The following is a 25,005-nucleotide window of genomic DNA, read 5'->3' on the forward strand; positions in this document are numbered from 1 at the left end:
TTTGTTTTAGCCAAGATGCTTCCTATAGAATATCACCAGTATATTGCGTGCTTACCTTTATTGGTAAAAATAAGTACGTTGGCCACATTCCGAGAACGGTTCATTGACTTTGGACCCTCCTGCTGACGTGGGTGGAAGGCGCTGTAGCTAAAAATTATTTCCCTTAGCAACCTGCTTATTCAAAAGAACTCAAGCTTGTATAAACTAGCGAATACCAAGCGGTCAATAAAACTCCTTCTTTGTGCTTTTCCCAACGGAGGTGGATTAGCGGTCATGGCTACGCGTTGCTAAGCACGAAGTCGAGGGTTCGATATGATGGTTGGCGTTGAGCCTCCATTACCAGCTAGGACACCGTCACCTCGTTCGTCAATGGAGTAAACAAATAGCAGATTGTGATGGTTCTAAATATGCGTGTTTCCATTAAAGAAAATTGGTGGAGCCCACAACACTTGAGGGGACTACTGCGGAAGCACCAACGGGAACGCATTGGGGGACTACATAGGGAAAGTACATTTGGAAACAAAAATTAATCATAATAGTTTCCCAATGTAGTCCCCCAATATGTTCCCTTTAGTGCTTCTGCAGAAGCCCCCTGAACTGTTGCCGGCTCCCCAATTTTTTTCCTTTGCGCCTTCGAATGAAACTTGCCGCACATGCATCAAACGTCTTACGACAAAATTTTAACTTTGGCACGCGGCAAATTTCCAACTCAATCTTCGGCGCGCCAGACGTGAAATGACATGTTTTTTGCCGCAAGTCAAGATAGACACAAAAGGAAAATGCATAGAAGGCAACACGGGTGCCGCGAAATGTCGCGAATCAGAGACGAGTTGCAAACAGTAAGACAACTTCGAAACTAGTATCTACCTACAAAACAAGGGATGCAATGTCGCAGATTACCATTTACACTGGCTTCTTTCCATATAGAACACGAGGATCACCACACAGAACAGCGCCTAAGCGTCGTAAAAATTAGGAGCACAACTGCAGACGTTCACGATGCGTCATTAGCATCGCGTTCTTATCATATTGGATGGCGCAGAAATTGCGGTCTCTGACCAAGTCGAGGTAAAAAACACAAATATGTTTCGGAATCTGTAGGGGTGCCCAGTTCACACTAAAGCAGACTGCTTCTGCTTTACTTTTACTTTTGTCTGTTTTAGTGTGACCAAGTAAACCGCATGGCTTCCGAAACATGTTTGTGTTTTTCCCCTGGACTTGGTCAGAGACCGCCATTTTTTCGTCATAATGCTACCTGGCAAGAAAAAAAAACTTTCATCAAGCCCATGAACGACTGATATTGGCTGTAAAAGAGACTTCAGAAACTGGCCTTGTATATGGTATTAACGGCTATCTTTATCCAAAATTGTGCTAACATCACCAACATACATTGGGAACATGCATCGCATAATTCTGGAGTGGGAAAGGATATCTAAGCGTTTTCGTCAGCTCTTTTGCAACGCGGTGATAAAGCCAGCACTCAAATTATAGGTTATAATATGAATAAGTGTAACGACTCCAGCAGTTATCAGAATTTTCTTTTGACTGTCTGCACCACCCCTGTTGCTTACAGTAGGGCTTATTAGAATACATAATGAGCCCAGAAACTCATTGCCTCCTCAGCGTCGTACTGATTCCGGAATGCAAAGGTGATAGGCTGAATGAGCGTCTATTCACGCGTTGAGCTCTGCTACGGACGATCGTTGGCGCTACTACCAGTGACGAACATAGCTTGTCGAGGCGTAGCCAAAGGAAGAAAATACCGCGACCGGCGAAATATGTATATATATATATATATATATATATATATATATATATATATATATATATATATATATATATATATATATATATATATATATGAAGCGAGTGAGAAACCAAGTGCGGGGATATACAAACTCCCTAGCCGCACTGTTACTCGATGTACAGACCACATTCCACCCGTGATATTTGTAAGCGCTGTTGGATGGTCAGAAGATTAGTATTAAGAATTCATGTATGCAAATCCTACTTGGGAACATGTCAGGACCAGAAACAAAAAAGCGGCAAATAGGACATACCAGCCGCTTGTGCCGAGCGCACCTTCAGGCAATCTTGTCTGTAAATAAGTGAACGCGTCATCACTTGTTGTGCAAATGCTACGGTGCAAGATAGTTTCATTTTCTTTCTGGTAATATTGCGTTCTCGATCGGGAAGCGTCAGCACTTCTTGCTTTCGATGCATCAGAAAACGCAATCGCTGCATTTTCAGTTGAATCTTGACACGCGCGCTGTCATCACTGCGACCGGGCGCGTACACTTTTGCTGAGTCGTTCTGCAGAACTCATCTGGGCGCGCAGCGCTTCGTGCTGTATATATATATATATATATATATATATATATATATATATATATATATATATATATATATATATATATATATATATATATATACACACAACGGAGTGTAAACTTATACTTTTCAAAATCGTGGGGAAATATAAACTGTCTCATATTGGAAACTATCATGACGGTTAAGGAGCAAGAAACGGAAAAGCCCGTCACAAAAGGGTTAAGCACGTGCAACCGCAAGCAGATACTTAGCTAGCTTGACGACAACAGTAACGACAACGACGACACCACTACAGGGTAACGCCGGCCGTGGACAAGAGATAAAACTGTTGTCGTGTAGACACACCGCGTTTTTCTTTTGCAGAGAAGCTGCTACCAGCAAAGCACAGCGATGATACTTATGACGGCGGTACAAAATTTTAAATAAATATTCTTCGCACTCATAGTGCACAGCTACATATTCTACAAGATGATTTTGTGTATTTACGTAATTTTTTTATAAATTTGCTTCGCAGAAAACCTGATTCTCGTCCTTGACCTGGATTATTCAGAGAGGCGGGCATTACTTGCACGAGAAATTGAAAAACATATTAACAAATTAGAAATAATCGCTTATTAACTTCAGAAATGATTAATTTGGGCCAAATATTGAAATTTATGAATTGTATATAGCCGGTGAGCTTGGAAAACTTACCCACTTGGAATGAATTTCTAGGATGACACCAGTCTGGAGATATGCGCCATCAAACTGGTCATAAAAGCACCCTGTTGTTCCGCTTACTTTTTTAACAACACGCTCTCTTATGCACTGAAGCAAAAGTGTAACTGTAACGACCATCTATTTCCTCCCACATTTTGGGAAATCATAAATTGAAACTGGAGTCATTCTGGAAATTCGTTTCAAATGGATACGTCGTGCAAGTTCACCGGCTAGAATTCGTAAATTCATGCCCTAAATTTCGCAATTAAGAAATTAATTAGTGAATTTTGGTAATTAGTTGAATATATGTTTTAATTTCGTTCATTAGTAATTTCTGCCTGCTCGAATAATACAGCTCAAGGACAAGAATTATGCTATCTGCCACGGACAATTTTTTAACTTTCAATAAACCTTGAAAATGATCCCTCTGTACATATACGTCACATATATACGTTTTTATGGTAGATAGTTACGTTAACATCGCTATGCTTTGCTGGTAGCAGCTTCTCTGCAAAAGAAAAACGCGGTGTGTCTACACGACAACAGTTTTATCTCTTGTCCACGGCCGGCGTTACCCTTTAGTGGTGTCGTCGTTGTCGTTACTGTTGTCGTCAAGCTAGCTAAGTATCTGCTTGCGGTTGCACGTGCTTAACCCTTTTGTGACGGGCTTTTCCGTTTCTTGCTTCTTAACAGTCATGATAGTTTCAAATATGAGACAGTTTATATTTATATTTATAGTTACGTTAACATTCGCGGGACTAACCGTAAAATATAACTACATTTCTCCGTCTCCAACCGGATATTGGACAGCATCCTTTGCACACCGAAGACAACGTGGGAAATGGTCCAGCAGTTCCTTAGGAACATTATTTGAGCCGAGCGTTGAGATAATGCTAGAGACCACAGCGCAGCAATGACAACAACGTTTGTGGAGAACAGTACCACTGAACAAACAGGCTAGGGAAGCGAACATTTCCTACATAGCGACGCCCTTTCATTTCCTTACTCTGCACAAAAGGAAAAACCAACCAACTCGGTCATGAATATTAGACGAATAGATATCTCAGGGCAGCGTAAGTTTTATTTACTCCGTGTCTGTCGATGTTCTGTCAACGGCAGGTCATCGACGGGGAGAGATGATCTGTCAACGTCAGAATTAACAAAGGATGGTGAGCTACTTTGCCAGAAATACAAGCTGCATCAGACGACTGACTTCCTTGCCACCCGTGAGTTGAGGGCAGCAGCACACAGCCGGAATAAATGTTTTCTTGGACGACCAGGCCAAAGTTCTTTCTCTCGGACCTAACAGCGCGGTTTTGATCTCCTAATTCCTCCTACGTTATGCTTTCTTTAAGGGTCTATGTTTGTTTGTTGTTGCTTTCGCCATACTGCAAATGCTTTTAGCCAGAGAGCTCTGTTGTATGCTGCCACGTCCGGAAGCCAGAGTATTGATGTCCGCTAGAAATTATGGTGGCGGCTAGGCCGCGAGTCGTTAAAGCCTGTCATCTTCCCGCATAGCTGATATGCAAAAAACTATCCCGCAAGCCACCATCTCGCACCCTTTATGAAGATATGTTTCTTGTGTTTTACGAAGAAGCAGCATACATAGCGTGCATTTGCTTGCACTCCTCAATTGGTTTTTTTTTTCTTTTGGATATCTGTCCCATAGATTTCTAACGTAGGTGCAGTTAAAAAGAAAGAAGATAATAGCAGCACGGCTTGCTATTCAAATAGTTGATGTAATTGTAAATGATTCAAGCTTAGACGCGGCGTTAATATACGACCTGCTCATTTCATGTCTTTTCCAGTGTTGAGTATTTCTCTTTACTTTCCGCAACAATCTTGGCTCACTTTTCCATAGCCTGTTTCCCTCTTCCTTTATCTCTTGCCACACACAACGCTGAAGGATGACGGAGAGCCATAACTCCCGGTCATTTCTGTCGCGTGCGTGCGACGCTCAAGAGAAACACTACCAAAGGCGGTACAGCAAGGACATTACAGGGGCTTTCTATTTTTGTATGCTGCGTTTTTTTTACCACTCTGGCGCTAAGGCACTTTTCTCTGTATTCTTCATCTTGCTTGGCATCAGTTTCTTAGCTCCCCCGCTCTCGTCTTTTTTATAGCTCCTTTATAAACGATGTACTCGTAAAAGATTCCTCGTCCGGCTTTCTTCAGAGTTATAGATAGACAGTTTAGCGCTGGTCTAAAAGACGGATCCGTATTTTTTAGTCTGCTCATATTGCTGAAATGACCAGCACGCTTAGCCCATCATGCGCTTCATCCAGCTCACCGAGCCCGACCAATGCAGAGGAGTGAAATAGGAAGATAGCTCCGCTTTCCAAGACCACTGGCCGGAAGCCACATTCCGAAAGTCTCCGAGCTACTCTCGATGGCCTTCTTTCAGTACCCGCAGGCGTTTACATGTACTCGCCTTTTCTTCAGAGAATGGAACGGGGCCCCGGTTAAAATATGAGTCGATGTAGCACAGAAAGGCACACGGCTACTGCTCTTCTGTTCATCGGAGACGTCAAAAAAGAAAACATGAAAGCAAAAGGTAGACAATTTGCTCCTCTTTTTCCACTTACTCTATTAAGCCATCCCCTTTGGCCTCGTGCACGAGAAAGAGTCAGCAGAAAGGAAAATCTGTCATTAGGGCGAATTTCTGTGCTGCTTTATGCGAACATCGTACATTGTTTTAGTGTTGAGTGTTTCCCGTAAGTTAAACCAAACTTTAGAAACAGAATGGTACGCATTAAGCGAATTACGCCAATAGCATACAATTCAAAAGAACTTTTTGCTAAGCAAATTGGCGCCGCTTACTATGCCTTTTCCATAACATTGATCCGCGCCTTTCTTCAAATCTTCCGTATTTCAGAACTATGGCGCACGACATCGTGACGGCCACCCGTGCCGAGCAAGGAATTATGGCTTTTGCATTTAGAAAGCATTTGCTCCTCTAGAGCTCGTTTCCATCTTCTGTACCGCGCAGCCGTAGTGGAACCACGTTAAAAGAGTGAGCAAGGTTCTACGCTCGGAGCTCTGGCGCCAAGTTAAACTATACCCACAGTGGCTGTCTAGGCTGAAGCTCAGAGAGTTCAGAAGTACAACCAGCCAAACGACAGCGTCAATGTGGAGAAGCATCAACGCTGTGTTTGTCGACTACCCTATAGGTCCCATCTTAAGGAATCTTTGCAGGCTCCAACCAGCTAAGTTAAGCACACTCGTAGGGAAGCATGCTTGCTAGTTTGGTCGGCCTCTAGGTGAACACAGCCTACACTTATTTAAAGGTACGGCGCTTGAGAGTGTTAGGCGAAAGGATCATCGTGTAGTGATCGCACGTTAGTTTCATAAAAAAACAGCAGTATTGGTTAGAGTCCCGCGTGCAGCGCATCATCTTCTGGCAGTCGATTGCCGAATCGCTAGGAACGTGCCTGTTGAGTAACGTGAAAACTGTTTATTGATGGTGGGGGCAATGTACAGATGTCTGTACTGAAGACAAAAACTAGACGTCAAACGTGTACCATCCAACATGTGGTGGCGGTTTTGAAAAGCAATCTTGCGCCTGCTGCAGTCAGACGGAAATCGTAGCGTCGTGGCGCGATCCCAATCAACCTTCAATGAAGACAAAGCTTTACCTGTCATTACTAAAAATTTATTGGTGCGAAAGCTGGCTGGGTTTAAGTGGAGAAACTATGTGAAGAAACTGAGAATGAAACACTCGTCAAACAAAATTTTAAAACATAGAGACGAATCTCTGACATTATTATTCAGTGCGAAACCTACAAGAAAGGTACACCCTTCAGGATAATTGTTAGTGAGGGAAGGACTTGAGAGCTTCAAGTGAGCAGTTTCATGTTAAAATATTCAAATATGCTAGATGGGCGCAAGCAACGTTCTGGCAAAAAAGATATTCACGAAGTCAGTCAGTTTTTCTACGTTAACGAAAACATACAGTACGCCTATTCTGTGGATACGGAAGAATCGTTTTATTGGGCACCACACTCTGAGCTCGCTGTAAGGTAAAACTTTTCAAATATGTTGCTATTCTATTTCGCTTCGCTAGGCCTGTGCCATACGCCAAAAATGTTTGTTGTCATGCCCGATTCGCCTGTCTGTCACGAGACGTCACAAAAACACCGACAATTCCCCATTTCTTCCATCTCGATATAAAGTGCACCCACGGATTATACATAATCAGGGTGAAAAAAAGAACATTGCTCTCTGATTCTACGATTGTGTTACCATTAGCCTTCCGCGATTGGTGAAAAGGTGGCATCATTTTCGTACCACGTCTCGATAGCCTGTGTCAGACGACGTCAGAAAACTTCGGAAGCTCACTACGTCAAAGTGACCTGTAAGCACCCAGGAAGCATTAATACCCACCATTGTTGCTTAGTGCATTTGGCATTGCGCTGCTAAGCACGAGATTGCCGGGTGAAATCCCAGTCGTGGCGTCCGAATTTCGATGGGGGCGAAATGCGAGAACACCCGTGTTGTGTGCATTGAGTGCGCATTGAAGAAACCAAGATGGTCAAAACTAATCCGGTATCCCCCCCCCCCCCCCCCCTTCGGCGAGCCTCATAATCAGATATGGTTTTGTTGCATAACACCCCAGAACATTAACAAGCATCAACATCCTCAACAAAACTAAACTGTTCTTCTTTTTTTTTTTTACTAGACGGAGACTGCCACATTTCAAAAACGAGTAGGAGGTGGCTTTCAGCTGATTGCTCCGGCACCGTGTACTCGAAGCTGCCGGCGAGAATTGATTTCTTCGCCTATAATAAAACTTTTGTGTAAGGGTTACCGAGTCCTTTCGACATCAAGACGATACCGCTGTGCCAAATCTTCATGGGCGTCCATCTAAGCGTCATTTTTAAGGCCGAGCTGCACGCCGACAAGCCACGGCCGGACAAGCAAGTGGACCAGTGGCGCACGCCTCCATTCTAACCCAGTTATGCAATTTCACGCTTACAATGTCAACGCCCAAAGGCTCTTTGAAGACCTCAAGGTGGTCTACCTCAAGACGGAGAGAGGGCGATTTCGGGTACCGGAGGAGTACGGGGGAACATCCGGCATTGGATGAACCGTTCACCATCACGGAGTTATTAACAGTCATAGACGAAAGTAATAAGACGAGCGCACCCGGAATGGACGCCATTACATACAAGCTGCTCAACAACATGAGTTATGCGGCGGCACGCGGGCTCCTGGGTCACATGAACAGAACCTGGGAAAGCTCGAAGTTGGAAAGAGGCCGAGGTACGGTTCATACCGAAACCCGGCAAACCTCTGACGATCGAGAACATGCGCCCGATCTAGCTCACGTCCTTTGTGGGCAAGGTCATGGAACGCATGGTTCTCAGAAGACTTCAAGCACACCTGGACGAGACGTGTCAGATGCCGGCGACCATGTATGGATTCCACCAGCACCTGAGTACCCAAGACGGCCTGATGCAATTACACGAACTAGTGATTAAGGGAGGAGCAACGAGGCACGCGCCCCGGGGCATACTGCCGTTGGACCCCAAGGGGGCCTTCGACAACGTTTCCCACGCCAGCGTGCTCGAGAACCTGCACAAGATGGGGAATGGCCGCAAGAACTACGCCTATATTAAAGATTTCCTAACCAACAGAACGGCGACTATCCGGATAGGAAAGGAACAGTCCGAGCCTGTCGATCTCGGAGACAGGGGTACCCCACAGGGGTCGGTCGTGTCGCCTCTGCTTTTCAACCTGGCCCTCCTGCCCCTGCCCGAACTACTCAATCAGATCGAGGGCGTGGACCACGCGTTCTATGCCGACGATATAACGGTGTGGACGAGCCGCGCGGGGCCCGATGCCTGGGCAGAGGAAGCCCTGCAGACAGCGGCAACGACAGTCCACGAGTATGCTACGACCTGCGGCCTGAGCTGTGCTACACAGAAATCGGAGCTGCTCATGGTACAGCCCGCATGACCAGAGAAAGAGCCACCTCCGAACATAGTTATCACCATCGACGGCACAGTGATCAAGCCAACGCAGCAGATCCGGCTACTGGGTGTGCTGTTGCGCAGCGACGGCAAGGCGCACGCAGCCGTCAACAAAATCAAGACCACATCAGACCAAGTCCTGAGCATGATCCGGAGAGTCACCAACCGGAACAGAGGAATCAAGAAGACGCACTGCGCCTGGTGCAGGCATTCGTCGTGTCACGCGTAACGTACTCCGTCCCGTACATCCAGCTTGCGAAGGTGAACCGCGAGACGCTGGACACGACGATAAGGAAAGCAGTCAAACTCGCCATGGACATCCCAGTCTACTCGTAAATGCAGAAGCTGCTGGACATGGGTGCCCACAACACGGTGGAAGAGCTGGTGGAAGCACACCTATCCCACCAGAGAGTAAGGCTGAGACGGACAGAGCATGGTTGGGCCGTCCTACGCAAGACAGGATGGCAAATTGAACAGCAACCGCCAACGGAGCCGCTCCCCACAACGTGGAGAGACATTATTAAGACCAAGCCCCACCCCCGGATGATGCAGCCGGGGAGGAACGACGAGAGACGCTCTGCGCGGGCCAAGGCACTGGCTCGACAACTGGAAGAGGACCCCGAGGTTCTCTACGCGGACCCCTCGCTTCCCAAGCATAGCACCAGAGCAACGGCAGTCGTCACCACCATCGATAATCTGGTCACAGGCACGTCGATACGGACGACGAATACAGCCGAAGCATAAGTGCGAGGGCCGTGGCCCTCGCACTCGCACAACCGGGAATGAAGACCGCGGTCGCAGACTCCAAGACCGCCTACGTAAGCTACCGCAAGGGTAACAGCTCTCCCGCGGCACTAGCGATCCTCACAAAACGCAAATCACCGGGACGGGCCGTTGAGCTCGTGTGGGTCCCGGCTCACTTGCAAGTGGAAGGCAACGCACTCGCCGACCACTGTGCCCGTGAACTGTCAATCCGGGCCGAGGACGGGCCAGAGCTACCGCACCCCGTGACAAATTACAAAGACCTCACCCAAATGTACAGAAGCGGCAGATGTAGGCTTCCCCGTCCGCATCCGCCACTCAGCCGAAGGCAGCAAACGATCGTGCGACGCGCGCAAGCGGGGTCGCTGGCGCATCCCATGCTCTTGCACAAGATGTTCCAAGCAGAGCATGACACTTCGTGCGCGTTTTGCAGACGATCGGAAGGCACTCTAGCACACACCCTTGCAGAGTGCACTAAGCTCAAGAACCCCCCACCATCCCTACCCCCCACTCTCCCCCCCCCCCCCCCCCCCCCCGAGCGATGGGAGACCTTGTTGTTCAGCCCCGACCTACCGACCCCGCTCACGCTGGCGGCTAGGGGCCAGGAAATGCTGGACGCATATGGGACCTGAGAAGAAGGTTCCACCCCATCTGGTGCCAGCGCGCACCAACCTTTACTAAGGGCTAAGTAAAAGTTCATTCTCTCTCTTTCTCTTTGCACTGCGCTAGCTCGGCGCCACCGAAACCATCTCTTCTGCGCGCTCCTCACCTCTCGTCAGGTAATTATTTAAGGTACACTCCCGCGATAAGCAATGCTATTCGCGTTTAAAATCACCTCCTATAAACGAGGAGAGCGTTTGAATAGGCTGTTGAAATAACCTTGAGGGTCAATGCCCGCGCTTGCGTAAGCCGTTACGTAAATGTGACGTCAGGAAATTGGACGAAATAATGCAATGCACCTTTACGTTAGAGCACTGTACCTGTACCTGTACATCGCATAAAGGCAGTGCCTTGGCGTACGCGGCGATGTTGAACAGCGCCGGAATGACCGTCGCTAAATTCATGATTTCGTTTTTTTTTCTTAACGGCATTTTGGTTCGCTTTCACAAAGGATCATCAAATGCAGAGGAATGGTACTGCACAGGTCACGAAACACCCTTTTGTTATACACCTTATTATGCGTTGGCCAGCGCTCTCCGGCATTACAGTTCTGTTTTAAGGGTGTTCAGGAACGTTGGAGACGTTTTAGTTATTTCTTAGAAACGGTATCCGTCCAAGCATCAGAACACATACAAAGTGGTTTCAATCAAATTGATGAGGCGCAAAAAGAAAGGTCTGATATTGATGCTCAAGATTTCTTTACCTACTACTCTGCAATGTTTAGATTTCGGCATGCAGTTTTTGCCCGACCACATTTGCATCTCTGACTTGTGTCACTCCAGAATGGGACTTATGCTGTATGATTTGGCTCATTTGAAAGTGGTGGAACATGGAATCACCTCGCTTGACTTGTAGTTCACTCTGAGGGAAATCATGATCTCACAATAAGCAGGCAATTTTCTCCAATCATTTAAGTGGAACTTGAACAACTGGCTTTCCTCCTGGTATTTATTAATTAATTAATTCATTCATTTAATTATTTGTTTGTTTATTAGTACATCAAAGGTATTACATGAGCGACAGGCAATTACTTGCCAGTGTACAATCTATAGATGCCTTGAAATGATGTGGGTCGGACTGGTGCACGCCTTCGCCGGGAAGGTAATTCCAGTCCCGGGCGTTCTTCCCGAAAAGGGATAGTCTGAACCGGCGCAAGATGCACACGTTGTTTGTGACTTATGCAGCAATATGTGCGGTGCGCTGGAAGGATAGCTGAGGTACTAGGAGAAAAATGATAAAATGTCTGATAAATAAGCAGTCGAAATACTAACGCCTTATATATATATAGATTACACTCAGAAATTCCTGGTTTTAATCTTAGCGGGCAGGCATAAGAGAGCTATGGTAATAATAATCCGAATTAATAAAACTAGCTGCACGATTTTGAAGTGCTTCTGCAGTGTTAGAAAGGGCAGGTTGGTGTGGGTCCCAAACAGAGCATGCGTATTCTAGCTTAGCTCTGACAAAAATTAGATAAGTTAGTAATTTTAACCCGGAGGGAGCAACGCGCAAGTGGGGGCGGAAGTAACCAAGCGTGCGATTGGCTTCGTTATTTATTAATGTTCGTAACATGAGAAGACCAAGAGAGGTATCTGAATGTGCAACGCCAACGTACTTGCATGACTCTGCAGACGATATTTCTTAGTTGCAGAAAACGTGCTTCCGACTATGGTGATGCTTCCGCCGATGAAAACGTAGTACTAAATCTTTGTAGTATTCAGTGACATTAGCCACAAGTTTCACCAAGTGGCAACTTTGTCATGATCATCTTGCAATGTGAGGTTATTAGTACTAGCAAGGATTGGGCGATACACCACACAAGAGTCAGCGCAAAGACGAATGCTGGAAGAGACTCTAACGGGTAAATCATCATACATATAAGGAAGATAAGGGCGCCTCAGGCTTCTAGATGAAGAGTTGTTAGCATACACACACTTCTGTCTGTTAGAAAAGAAAATACGCATACAGTCTAAAAGAAGAGGATTAAGGTCTAAGCGAGAAAGTTTCAGAAACCAGTGATGCAGAACTTTGTCAAAAGCCTTTTTTGAAATTTAAAGAGAAGGCATCAAGAGGGATGTCTTGATCAAGGTTAGAGCATATGTCATTTATGAATAGTGATAACTGACTGTCACAAGATAGACCTTAACGGAAGCCTTACTGGTAAGGGTGGAAGGTGTTGACAGAGGTTAGATATGTAGCAATGTGAGAGTAAAGTACACGTTCCATTAATTTCGAACAGATGCTGGTTATAGAAATTGGGTGGTAACTCCTGCATAACGATAAAAGATTTTTCTTTGAGAGTGCTTAACCTTACCCTCTTTCCAGTCATCGGGCAGTACTCCTGATCATAAAGACTGCTGAATATATGACATAAGATCTACATTGTAGATTCACTGAATATTTGTCAAGACTTTAGCATTGATACCATGGATGGGAGATGACGATGACAACTTCAAGGAGTCAATACATTTACTATTGTTATTGGAACTGAAGGCGATTGCGAGCAAGGTATCCTAATTGAAACATGGCAATTCAGGGAGTTAACCATATGCTTTGCTGGTAAACACAGAAGAGAATGCACCATTAAACACTTGGGAGATTTCATGATCAAGAATATATTGTGTTGCTCGTCACACAGTGATAGTGGCTGAGATCGCATTAGATTTAAAATATTCCAGAACCGCTTAGGAGGATGCCGATGAATGTCTGGTAAGGTAGTAGAAAAAAAGCGTTTGATTAGCAAGGCATAGGTACGTTTTTTCAGCGGCGCGGTATTTATGCCATACACACTCAGTCAGAGCTCCTGACGGTGTGGTGACACCTTCATTATTTTTTATTGTTGATACACTTTGGTGTCGCATTAAACCAAGGTGATGACTGCTTTTCGGTCACAGTGATAGTCGGTACGTATGTTTTTATCACCTCATACATTGCACTTTTGAAAGGAAGCCATTTAGTTTCAGCGGTACGCTCTAAAAAGCCAGTAAATAACCAGCTGGCAAATTCCGCGAAACTTAATATTCATATCAGTACATTCATATCAGAATTGGTTGCTATCGCCGAGTCCTTCTTCAGAACGTGAAAAGCAGCGAAAAGAAGTGCGCTACAATGCGCAAGAGGGATTGAGAGCTGTGAGAGCCGAAGTTGTGCCTTATGGCGTTTTTCACTGGCCGATTCGGAGCAGGGTTTCTAGCTCTGTGGCAAGCAATCCGAATTTCACCGGTCGATCTATTCGCAGTTTCCGCTGGTCGTTTCGGATCAACTCGCTGCGCGCTCGGATCGCTCTCACATACTCCGCCACCGAAACGCAGATTCGGGGCTCGCGTCCCTTTCGTGTTCAAGCGATATCGGTACCCGCTCGGTACGCACAACATTGTGTTGCTTCGCAAAGTGGCTGCCTTCGGTGCTGTTGCAGAGCTCGCGTTTAGCGATGAGAGCTCGGATGACAGCGATTACGAGGTGACGCAGGTGTTGTACGAAGCCTTCTATGCACGTTGTCCATGCACAATCCTTGCGGGCGCGACATAGAAAAGACGGACTCTGCGACTGCCGCGGTCAAATTACGCACGGGGGACGGCGACATTGGGTGCCGTGGAAACGTACAGAGCGGAAGTCGGGCATGGTTTCCAGAACCGGTTTGTGTGACGTGTACGCGGAGTACCCGGGTGATCCCACGCGGAGTAGCGCTCCACTGGCCGATTGGGATTTGTGAAACCCGAGCGCTCACTCGAGGATTTCGGCGGCCGCTCCATATAGACCAGTGAAAAACGCCATTATCTTCACCGTCCCCAGCCACAAGTCCAAGGCAGGCACACTATTCCTATGGCCTTTTCAGCACCCAAAGAAGTTGGCAAGACTATGCCCTCACATTAGATGCGATGCAAAGCGAGGATGCACAAACGAACATGCCAAGCCTTTTGTGCTTCCATTATGACGGTGTTGCACAAAATCCCCCTAAGCTGTGGAAGGTTCCGCCTGTAGGTGCAACATGCAGACGCAGTAACCACCGGCTCAAGGACCATTTCAGAAAATTTGTTAAATGCAAAGGTGCGTATTTTGGTACGCATTGCAGAATCTGTTCCTGCGAGCCTTGCGTTTCGCATGCTCTGATTCTGGGCAAGAGTGGGGAGCAATCATCGCAAGAACTGTTAGGCGTATTCTATGTAATACCAAAGGGCGATACTTTGTTAGCAACCCGTGAATCTCCTTGCGTTCAGCAAAAACGCGCTGTTATTTTACACGTGCGCCTGATAAGCATAGTGAAGAAAAATACATCAAGATGTTAGAACAGTCAATATATTGCGCATGCGAAAACATTCTTTCTGTTGAGTCCTTCGTTTTAATAAACATTTCCTAATGGTGCTTGTGTGTGACGTTTTCCCCGTGTGCTGTTTTTCACGGCGTTAAGAAGAATGAATGGCATATTTTTCGTAGTCGTTTCATGTTACTCGTGGTACATTCGACTGGTTCCTGGTGTGCTTCGACCCGGATTGCAGCGATGCCGAGCCCTCTCTAAATCGGAGCCTTTGAAAGCATGCACCAGCCGAACGTGGTGGCTGCTCCCAGAGCAATCTGACTAGCGACGTGGTCAAGTTTCTGTCGGATCTCGGTTGCGCTCCTGAAGGTGGGAGCTGGCGCCTCGCAGTGCTCTGAGCTGGAGTGAGGCATTCTGAATGAGCTTTTACGATCGCGCTCTAAATGAGCGCTTGAAAGCGACCAGCTGAATGTAGATCGGAATATTTCTTGAAGTGCGACAAGTTAGCTGATTAGTTGCGTTTCATTATACAATTATAAGTATTCGTTTTAAGACATAGGTCGCGTTAGAGAAGTTCAGAGACCACACACGTCGAGGAAGAAAGAAAGGAAGCCGATGAGAGTGTTTGCGACCCTGTTCAGTGCCTACCTGTCTCTCATCATTCAAGCATTTAGGACCATAGTGGAATAAAATATCGTCATATTTATAAATTTATAAATGACTTTGTAGAAAATTTGTTTCTCAAGGTCGATTATATTCAGATGATTATTGCATTTACCTGGAAGAATCATTCGACGCAGACACCGACCAGTTACAGAAGCATCTTAATAATGCTTTATCTTGGTGCGCCAGTTGGAACATAACCGTAAGCTCGTCAAAGTCTAACATATTAAGATTTACTAACAAAAAACAACCAATTATAGAAAGGTATTTCTTGAACGCGACTGAATTGTCTGTTGTAGGCGATAACAAATATGTAGGAGTCTTTCTTTCCTGTCATTTAACATAGAATACTCACAGTGCGCGCTATCTGAACCTACGAACTCACTGAACATTACGAAACGCAACATTAAGCAAGCGCCAGCCAGTATAAGGGACACTTTTTATATGCCAAGGGCCCCTCCCCCGCTTTTCATTTAGAGTAAGCATGCAGTGGCTGGGACCTTCTTACTAAAGTAAACATTGCCGCTTTGAAGCTTATACAGTTGAGAGCGGCCCGTTTTGCCACAGAACAAGACGATGTTTTTATGCGATCATTTCCGATGCGAATATGGGTTGGCATGGCCTTTCCTTGAAAATATGTGAAAATATTTACGATTGCCTTTCGCTTGTAAGTTCCTTTAGGCACGACGGGTATTCAGAAAGAAAAATACATCAAGGAACCTACGTATCTGCCTGAAGGTACGAGAGCTTGCATGCAGGATGAACTTATGCAAATGCGCTTTTCTCCCAGTACAATGCGCTAATGAAATAACCTTCCTCAGGAAATTGTATCTGCTCCCCTTCAACACTTTTATCCTCGCTTCATAATTTTCAGTTAGCCTGGCCACAGTTGAGCCTGGTGTTTTTTTTTTTTTCGCTATTTGTCTATTAAATTTCAGTTTTCGTGAACATTTGTTGTCTATTATTGAATTGTTCTCTGAAAGAGTATCTGAACTGCTACGAAATTTTATCGATCAGCATTTTTCAATGTATATGTATCCTTTGGAATTTCAATGTTCTTATACCCCTGCACGTATGCATGCACTGCGGACGCTTGTAGGTATTCTACAAAAGTGAATGAAAAGAAGCCTTTCAAACGAACGTACTGACATGGGCTGGTCCCAGTGGTTAATGTTCTATTGTATTATTCATAAAGTTACTATTATTTAATTTTCTTTATTTTGCGATGGGCGAGCAGGTTCGATTCTTTCAAAGAAACGCCGGAGGGCGTTGAAAACCGGGCGTGCGCCGGCGTAATGAGGTCGGCAATGTTTTCTCAATAAATCGCTGGCTTTCGTCAGATGCCGCAAAAAGAACCTCATAAATATAGAACGTCCTGTAAACAATTTCATAGGGCGTCACTGAAAAGACTCTACAACGTTTCAAATACCTTAGCACGAAAATTTATTTTTTGCATAAATAAACGTCACGCTAGGTAATCTGAAGGCCACTATGTACAACATGAAGTGGGTCTAATTTGAACATTTCTTTCAAAGGCTGGTAATGGAATGGTCCTTCAGAGAGGACAAAGTACGGACGACAGAAATAATTATGCGTTTGGCCTCCTGCCTGAAGTGCTGTTCGATTAACTTCTACGAAAGCTGATGAACTTCTAAGTATGTAAGAATGCTGCCAGCCCAGTTCAGCATACTCTTGCAGTCTAAAGATTGGTTAGAGTTACTTGAGGCACCCGCAAAAATTTTAATACTAAGTAATATTCAATCTGAATACTGCCAAGTAATCACTCAAGTAAAAGATTTGCTTCCAACGAGTTTATTGGGGCTCATTCAGTCAGCATCTCCCGAAAGGCAGTTTGATGGTGCCTTTGGCCCGCACACAAAGCAGCATAGTACCGATTTTCTTGCTAGCCTGTGTGTGATGGCCACCAAGAGTTCTACATACAGTAATTATTACTAAAAAATGCTAAAATGCTTTACATAACAGTATTGTAAAGCCAACTGCTAGCCGTTCAAAGCGATATGAACTGATATGAACTACAATGCCAACGCATAATAAATAGGGCTGTAAGAAAAAATCAAAATTTCCGAATCGAATTTAATACATATATAATAAAAAATATAAAACGATGCTCAATTATGGAAACAAATACAGAATTTTGTGTCAGATCAAAACAAACTGAGTCTGTGTGGAGTTCGGATTCTAATAAAATGAGGCTTACTTATTGATTTTCTACATCCCTGCAATCCCGTTCAGACCAGGACGCGGATTAAGTAAGGATGTTGTAACTGAGAAACAACAATGCTTACAGCTTTCTGGAAAGTTATGACAATGACAGGAATGAAACAAATAACTCAACCTCCGTTGAATATAGACTGTTGCATTTGTTCAAGTCTGATACTATATCATCGCACATTGTTTTGAAAAGATGCAAATACAGTGAGCTAGGTTCAACAGATTGCTTTGGCTAAATGAAGACAACAAATTCGTTTATACGCTGTCAAAATAAATAACTCTGATCTATTGATTGAAAATAACTGGCAAATGTCTTCTGCCTCGTGCTCTCAGTCAGGAAATAATGTCTCTGTGCAAGAGCTGCAGCTCTCCTGCGACATTCATTGGAAAACGTACTCACCATATCCTCTCGCTCTTTACCGTCGAGACCTTGAATAAGTGTTGTTATTTCTTATATTCGAAAAGAAAGGAATATTCGACAATTCCGAAAGGTAAATTCTCGAATCAATGCGGAATCGATCGTAAACAGCATACGATTCCTATTTCAAATGTCAACCATTCGCGCATGCCCAACATTAAGCAGTGCCTTTTTTGAGACAATCCAATCCTCTAAACAATTTACTATTGGCCCGAATGACTGCGAGCGAAGATGTACTGAAGGCCGCGTAAAGCAATAGGTAGCGTCCAAATGCCCGGTCCCTAGGGACAGCTAATTATGGCTAACAGAAGCTGATCTGAAAAGCAATTCTTTTGCTGATTGCATGTGCCGGAAGCAATTATGGAGCCAGAAACGCGTCATAGACGCCATTTTTTGTACGCCACCTATAGAGGTATGTATTGAGATGCTTGTGAAGCAGTGAGAAAAGGAACCTGGGGTTCCTGCTCTGGCGAGTGAGGTGGAGGAATCGCGCGCCTCCAGCTGCGTGAGACAGCTACTACGTAAAGAATAAGTTATATGGCCTGATTTGCCGCCGCTACAAATGTGCCGGTGACCAGCTCTCTGCAAAACTACGGGATGAAATAACGAGGCGCACCTGAATATCCTCAATGCCACAAATGCTCGCCTTCGGTGACAGAATGCCGTTCTATTAAGAAGGTGAAATTTCCTTTGCCTTCTTCCTGGAGCGTTGGTTTCTCGCTGACTCAATCGTGCAAATGCCGGAGAGACACTGGGGTGGCAAACTGCACCAATCCTGGAGTTGCTGTACGGAACACTGGGCCAATTCCACGCAAAGGAATTTCAGGGGCTACTGCAAGTGGGGAGGGTCAGGGGAAGTGGCACGTTGAAGTCGCTACGCAAAGGATTTCCAGAGGATTTTGAAGGAACTAAAGCCGTCTTTGGTAAGTGTTATTGATTGTTTCTACTGGAACTTCCAGCAGGTTTTGCGGATGTATACGACAGAACTGGCGCTGTAGCCGCGAAATTTCTGCTTTGTAGACAATTGATTGTCACCCGGCTTGATTTCTGCAACTGCCGGACGGATTGTTAAGTCAGTAGTTAAAAGGCTATGCTGAATATTCCTACTTAGCTACTGACTTGAACATCGTCCTTAATCGTGGCGGTAATTTACGTCTCTTCAAGTTTGACTTACAGGAGTCAGCCTTAAAAGGCGCAATAGCACTATTTGCTAAAAGCCAACTTTGAGAAAGCATATTCGAACTAAATAACTGGTATGCGTCCAAGAAGAGTGTCAGGTAAGAGCAAGGATTCTCAAGTGTACTGCGACGGACCTTCTAAAACATTGTCTAATTTTGTCTGATATTCGTTGTTGTTTGCTTGCTGTTTGCTTGCCTATTTTTGTCTGCATTTCTCACCTACGCCACCGGCTAGGATTGCAGCTGCTAAGCTTCTTCTTGGAATACCTTGTGATGGGCTTTTAAATTTGGTAGGCGGTACGAAACTTTGTCCGTAGATCGCGCTCGGTGAAGTAAATTACATGTTAGAGAAAACTAGGCATGCTAATACTTCCCCTTCATGCCTTTTCGCAATCACTTTATTTAGGTACATGCCGCACAAGTGAAAGGTGGAAACAGCCGTCCGCTCTACAAATCTGTCAAAAAAAAAAATCCGCAATAACCAAGCGCCACGTTTTATTCACAAGCGCCCGGTGCAATATGATTGAGGATGTCATCTGTTCTTACATCATGTGATTTCTCGGTAAGAAAATCGACCACTCCCAAGGATGTGCGTAAATGATTGGTCGGACAAGCTGTTCCTTGTTTCTATATTTCCGGGAATATTAAAGCAAATGGTAGGTAAACGTAACGCTAATGATGCAAATGCAACGCAATATTAAGAGAATGTCAAACTATTGACGCAAATGGAGTGCAATAATTAAGCAAGCGCAAACGATGAAAATACTTCGATGTATAGCGCGGTTTCTGTATCAACGCGAGAGGAATGAACGTTACATGTAACATGAGTGACGTACGAGCCTATGGTTCTTTCGGATTGCATATTACGAGAGTATACTTATGTTATATACCCGGCCGATAATTTCGATGTTTCGCAGCTGGCGTTGGTACTTCATCTATAAAGGTTAATTATGATGGTTTTGTGGGCGTTATGTCATCATTGCAGCCAGTGCGACTGTCGATAAATACAAGACGCAATGAGAAACGTTCAAGAACTCGTTGTCTTGCGCATTTGATTTTTATGTCTCACTGCCGACGACTGGCAGGCGTCATCGCCCAGTTTCGCGTTTCCAAGCCAGCAAATTCACCCCGCTTCGCAGTGAAACGACCAGGTTCTTGCTCCGCTCGACACTTCTTGACGGCCTCCAACTCTTTGAAAAACAATGCACGCCCTGGTCCGATTTTGCTGTTTTCGTCATCGTCGTTGTTGTTGTGAATGTTCATCACGCGTATTATTCACATCCCTTTTTCCCTCCACACTCGGCTGCTTCTATTGCAAGCTTCATTGTTATTATTATTATTTTTTTTTCTTTTGTGGCCGGCGTCCTCACTTGCCGCTTTTATCTGTTCGGGCATATACGCCTTCGCACATACGCTTTGTGAGTGTTTGACCAAGAATTGGCACATATCCAGACGTGCATACAACACTGCACATACTCGGTAATTAAAGCTGTCCATTCGGGCAGGTAGCCAGTAACCTAAATTGCTGTCTAGACGGCAAGACAGCAACCGCGAAGTACGGAAAAGAGGCAAAGAAAGCTTCGGTTCACTATTTCTTTCCTTCTCGCCGAGCATGGATTTCATGAGGCTTCTCATGCGAGAGACACATGGCCATCTTGCAAACTAATTGCACGCTATACGGGTCATGCAACGCTCCCGAGAAACGTTGTTGCGTGGAAACGTCAGCCGCATCGCGATTCTGTAATTTCGTGCACTTCATGCGATAGACGTGCCGTCAAAGAGTGGCACTATGATCATTGTTTAGAAATTGGTGTGCGGTTGAGGTTCTTACGATATGGCAAAAGAAAAAAATACTGCGGCATTACTTTTCACAAGCGTTTTAAGCATCGTCAAATTTTTTACTCAGCCACCAGGAAGGTGTTTCATCTAGGGACACGACGTATCAACATGCGCATCCACAGCTGCCTCAAGGTTGTAGCCTAAGAGTGACGGCATGGCCTTCGAGATTGCGCTGCGCCTTGAACCATGGCGGATGCCATGTCATCAACAAACTGAGCAGACTTGGCAACCATGACTTCCGCCAATGTCCTTTGGGCGCCACCTTAGGAGAGTTAAATTGCCGCTAGCGCGGTGAAAATTGGAAATAGTGGCTGTATATTGAAATTCCTCTATGCGACAACTTGTGTTTTGTTGTAATAATTATCCCAATTTATTTTGCAATTTGTTCATTTATGTGCTGAGAATAGGAACTAGAGGAAATGTAGCGGGCCAAGAAAGGAGTTACCCTTTAAGCTCGACGCGAAACTTAAGCTGATGGAATTTTCTCAATTCCGCAAAAAAAAGTTCGGTAATTGGCCACACCAATGAAAGCAGGAAAAGCTATAACAGTTCATCTAGGACTGCATTGTTCTGAATTCGATATAATTATTCTTCAACCTATCACAATCAGTACCTTTTAGTACCAATACCTCTGGAATTGTTCCTATGCCAGTTGATCGACCCCAAGTTTGTGTTCTCAGCCGTGACCTATGCCTACTATAGCTATAATAACGACCTGCCAGGGATATTTATTTTGTCAAATACGCATCTTCGCTTACGTTTACGTAGATTATCGATCAGACTCTTACAATGCGACGCAGTAGCCCTTCAATAATATTTATACCGGGTCCAGAAATGGTTGCCGCTGGTGGCATGTGACTCTTGGCTAATTTAAAATTCTACTGCTACCCACCAAAGAAATCCCTTACTGTCCTGTACCCAATTACTAAGTGGTAGTTACAACCTGTAACACTACTGAAACGTGTAAAAAAAATTAAATTATGGGGTTTTACGTGCCAAAACCACTTTCTGATTATGAGGTACGCCGTAGTGGGGGACTCTGGAAATTTCGACCACCTGGGGTTCTTTAACGTGCACCTAAATCTAAGCACACGGGTGTTTTCGCATTTCGCCCCCATCGAAATGCGGCCGCCGCGGCCGGGATTCGATCCCGCGACCTCGTGCTCAGTAGCCCAACACCATAGCCACTGAGCAACCACTGCGGGTTCAAACGTGTAGGCTATACTATAATCTCTCATTGCATACGAATGTTACTAATGTGATACTGCCACGTGCCTTTCGGGCTTTGCAGCTGTGACCCTTAAGTTACGAGTATTATCGCGTTTACGATCGCGCAGACCTACCCCGATACCAGTTTGTTACGTTCGATGGGCCCATCGTATCAAGCACGGCGTCGGCTTACAATAGTTCTGCGCATGCTCTTTGGCCGTACTTAAATACTAGCCACACAAAACCGATGTTCTCTGTTAGACGACCGTGCCCCATGCTCGCTAATGTTTCTGCGGCCGGACTAAATCTTTTCGTTATTCAAGTCACAAGTTCCCCTCTGTAAATGCTTGTGTTGTGTTCGCCAGCGGTGGACCCGACCCACAACAATATCGCCGTCAAACAATTCTTCGTTTTACAGCGAAGCTGTATATGACTACGTTCGGAAAAAATTGCGTGCGTTCATGGAGCCGTGTGTATCGATAATTTTTCCTCATACGTGGGCCGATCCCGAAGATAGTGCAATACCGGGCCGACCCGCTGCGGAGATGAAGCAGGCTTTAAGTACTCCGCCAAGTTGCAAAACTAAGTTTATTATCTTACGTCCAAATACAACCAGTATCAGATATTAAGCTGATCAGAATAGATACTACACTTTGACCCGCGTCGGCCATGTCTACGGTCGCGCCGCCCTCGCTTTGTCGGCATTTCAAGCGCTTGCGTAATCTCCTGTACTTTGCTTCCGCTCTCCCGTGGTGGCGGTAATGTAAGCGTGCTGCTCTCCAGGACCGCGAGGCGGAAATCGGTCTCCGGGATCCCGCAAACTCGTAACGGTTCCCCGAGGCAACGGTCAGGTCAGAGGGAGCTTGTGGGGAAACAATTTTGCCTGGCCTGGGTAGTGCGTGACCGCATGTGGTTTTCGAGTAACCTCACAACCACTACTGCAGTGCGGGACGTCGAGCAACGCACGAACGCCTTGGCTGCGACGAAGCAGTGTGTGCCCGTTCAGGTGCGTGTCTGAGTTACACGTGCCGGTATGCGTTAGTAAAAAGTGTCGTGCCGCAGGTTGCAACGATACATCGGTATGCATACTTCTCGTGGCTCATCATCTTCCGAGGCTCAACATCGTGCAGGAGCGACTGGTCGCGCCTCGCCTTCCATTTATGCGCATACGGCGTCTGATGAACGGCAAAAAAAAAAGAAAAACTGTTTGCCATTAAGGGGCCCACATAGCTTCGCTGGTCATCCACCTTCACACAGAGTGGAATGGCACAGATTTTTTTTTCAAGCGCCGCCTTGGATACGCGCCTAAACACGTTAACTTCCTAGCCCACGAATCGCATATCCGTCCGAAACAATAGTGTGCGTAAGTCACAAGATCCTCTACTAGAACATGCCTCGCAGATGAAAACGACGCGTTACAAGAGCATGCCGCTAAGTTCATTGATACAACATATCTTTTGTTACCACCCTCAAAAGTCGAATGTGAGCTGCGGAGAATACGTTTACGCCGTCACACAGCTACACTTTGTCCGCTCCCCAGTATTTCTCTATTCATATATTGATCGCGCTCCTTACATCACCTTACCCGCCTACATACCTAACCACACCAGTCACCAGCTGCAAGTCCCTCTTACAAGTGTGTTAACTTTTTCTCCTCCTCTTGCACAGAGAGCAAAGGTCAATGAATTCGTGCCTGGATGGGTGGACTTAATGAGCATCGTGTATGAAACTGGATGGTCACTCGTACCACAGAGCCCGTTGTATTTTTCTTTCTATAGGTTTACCTTCGCGAACAAGCTACATAGTTCTTGTTCATAAGTCAAATTCTAAATAACATCACCGGTTCTGCATAAAAAACCAATCGTCTCTACATGATTTGTATTCTCCACTTTCCCAATTTCAAGACGCGGTGGCTGCACTCCAGTAGAAGCGTAATTGAAGAAAGCGCTCGTTTGCTATTCTTTAGGTGAACGCCATCCCCCCTCCCCCCCCCCAAAAAACAGGCAGTGGAAATTAATCAGGCACCCTACGGTGTCCCTCAAGGCCAACTGTTCAAATTTAAGACTGTAAATCATATGATTTAATTTAACTTTCTCCCCTTATTCCCCTTGTCCTCCAGCCATTTCTTTCTATTCTGCCAAGAAGATTCAGATGCCTTTCACAAAACATTTTTGAAACCAAGCATTCCGACACAGGTAAAGTCGGGGACATTCACCTTTGGTTAGATGCTGCGAAAGTTGAGTTGAGTTGAGTTGAGTGGTTGTAGGCTACAGGTGGCATCAGCCTTGCAGTTGCTGCCGGCAATTGCTCCAGCGTAGCGACACTTAAAATAAGTAAATCACATAAATCAATCACAGACCTCACAATTACAAATAGTCACTCCTAAGGTCACCATGTGAAGGCCAAATCCGGGTCCTGCAGGTAATTTAAAAGAAGGCGAGAAACCTTCCTACGCAACTGGTTTCCGCGCGGGAAAACATTGTCCTGAAGAGAACTGTGAGGAACTCCTGTCTTCTTGAGGGAACCGAATAACACCCTCCTTTCCGCGTTATACAGAGTACAGCACATAAGGTAATGTTCTATGTCACCGCACACACCACACGTTGAACATAATGGAGACAACGCCAGGCCAGTCTTATACATCCACGCAGGGGTACGAGCAGAGCCCGTGCGAATGCAGGGCAGTAAAGTGGCTTGGTTTCTTTTGAGGTCCTTGGTCACACATAGCTTGTGAGGTGAGCTCCACAATGAACTGAAGTGGCACAAAACCGCTTCTCTGAAGAGTCT

General features: G+C 45.4%; 1 pseudogene; it reads right to left on the bottom strand.

Moving 5' to 3' along the window:
- Positions 1 to 22,709: 22,709 nt before the first annotated feature.
- On the bottom strand, positions 22,710 to 22,889 carry LOC126524772 (U2 spliceosomal RNA; annotated as a pseudogene).
- Between the last annotated feature and the right edge of the window lie 2,116 nt (positions 22,890 to 25,005).

Source organism: Dermacentor andersoni, chromosome 3, assembly GCF_023375885.2.
Source record: "Dermacentor andersoni chromosome 3, qqDerAnde1_hic_scaffold, whole genome shotgun sequence".
In the NCBI taxonomy this organism is placed as follows: domain Eukaryota; kingdom Metazoa; phylum Arthropoda; class Arachnida; order Ixodida; family Ixodidae; genus Dermacentor; species Dermacentor andersoni.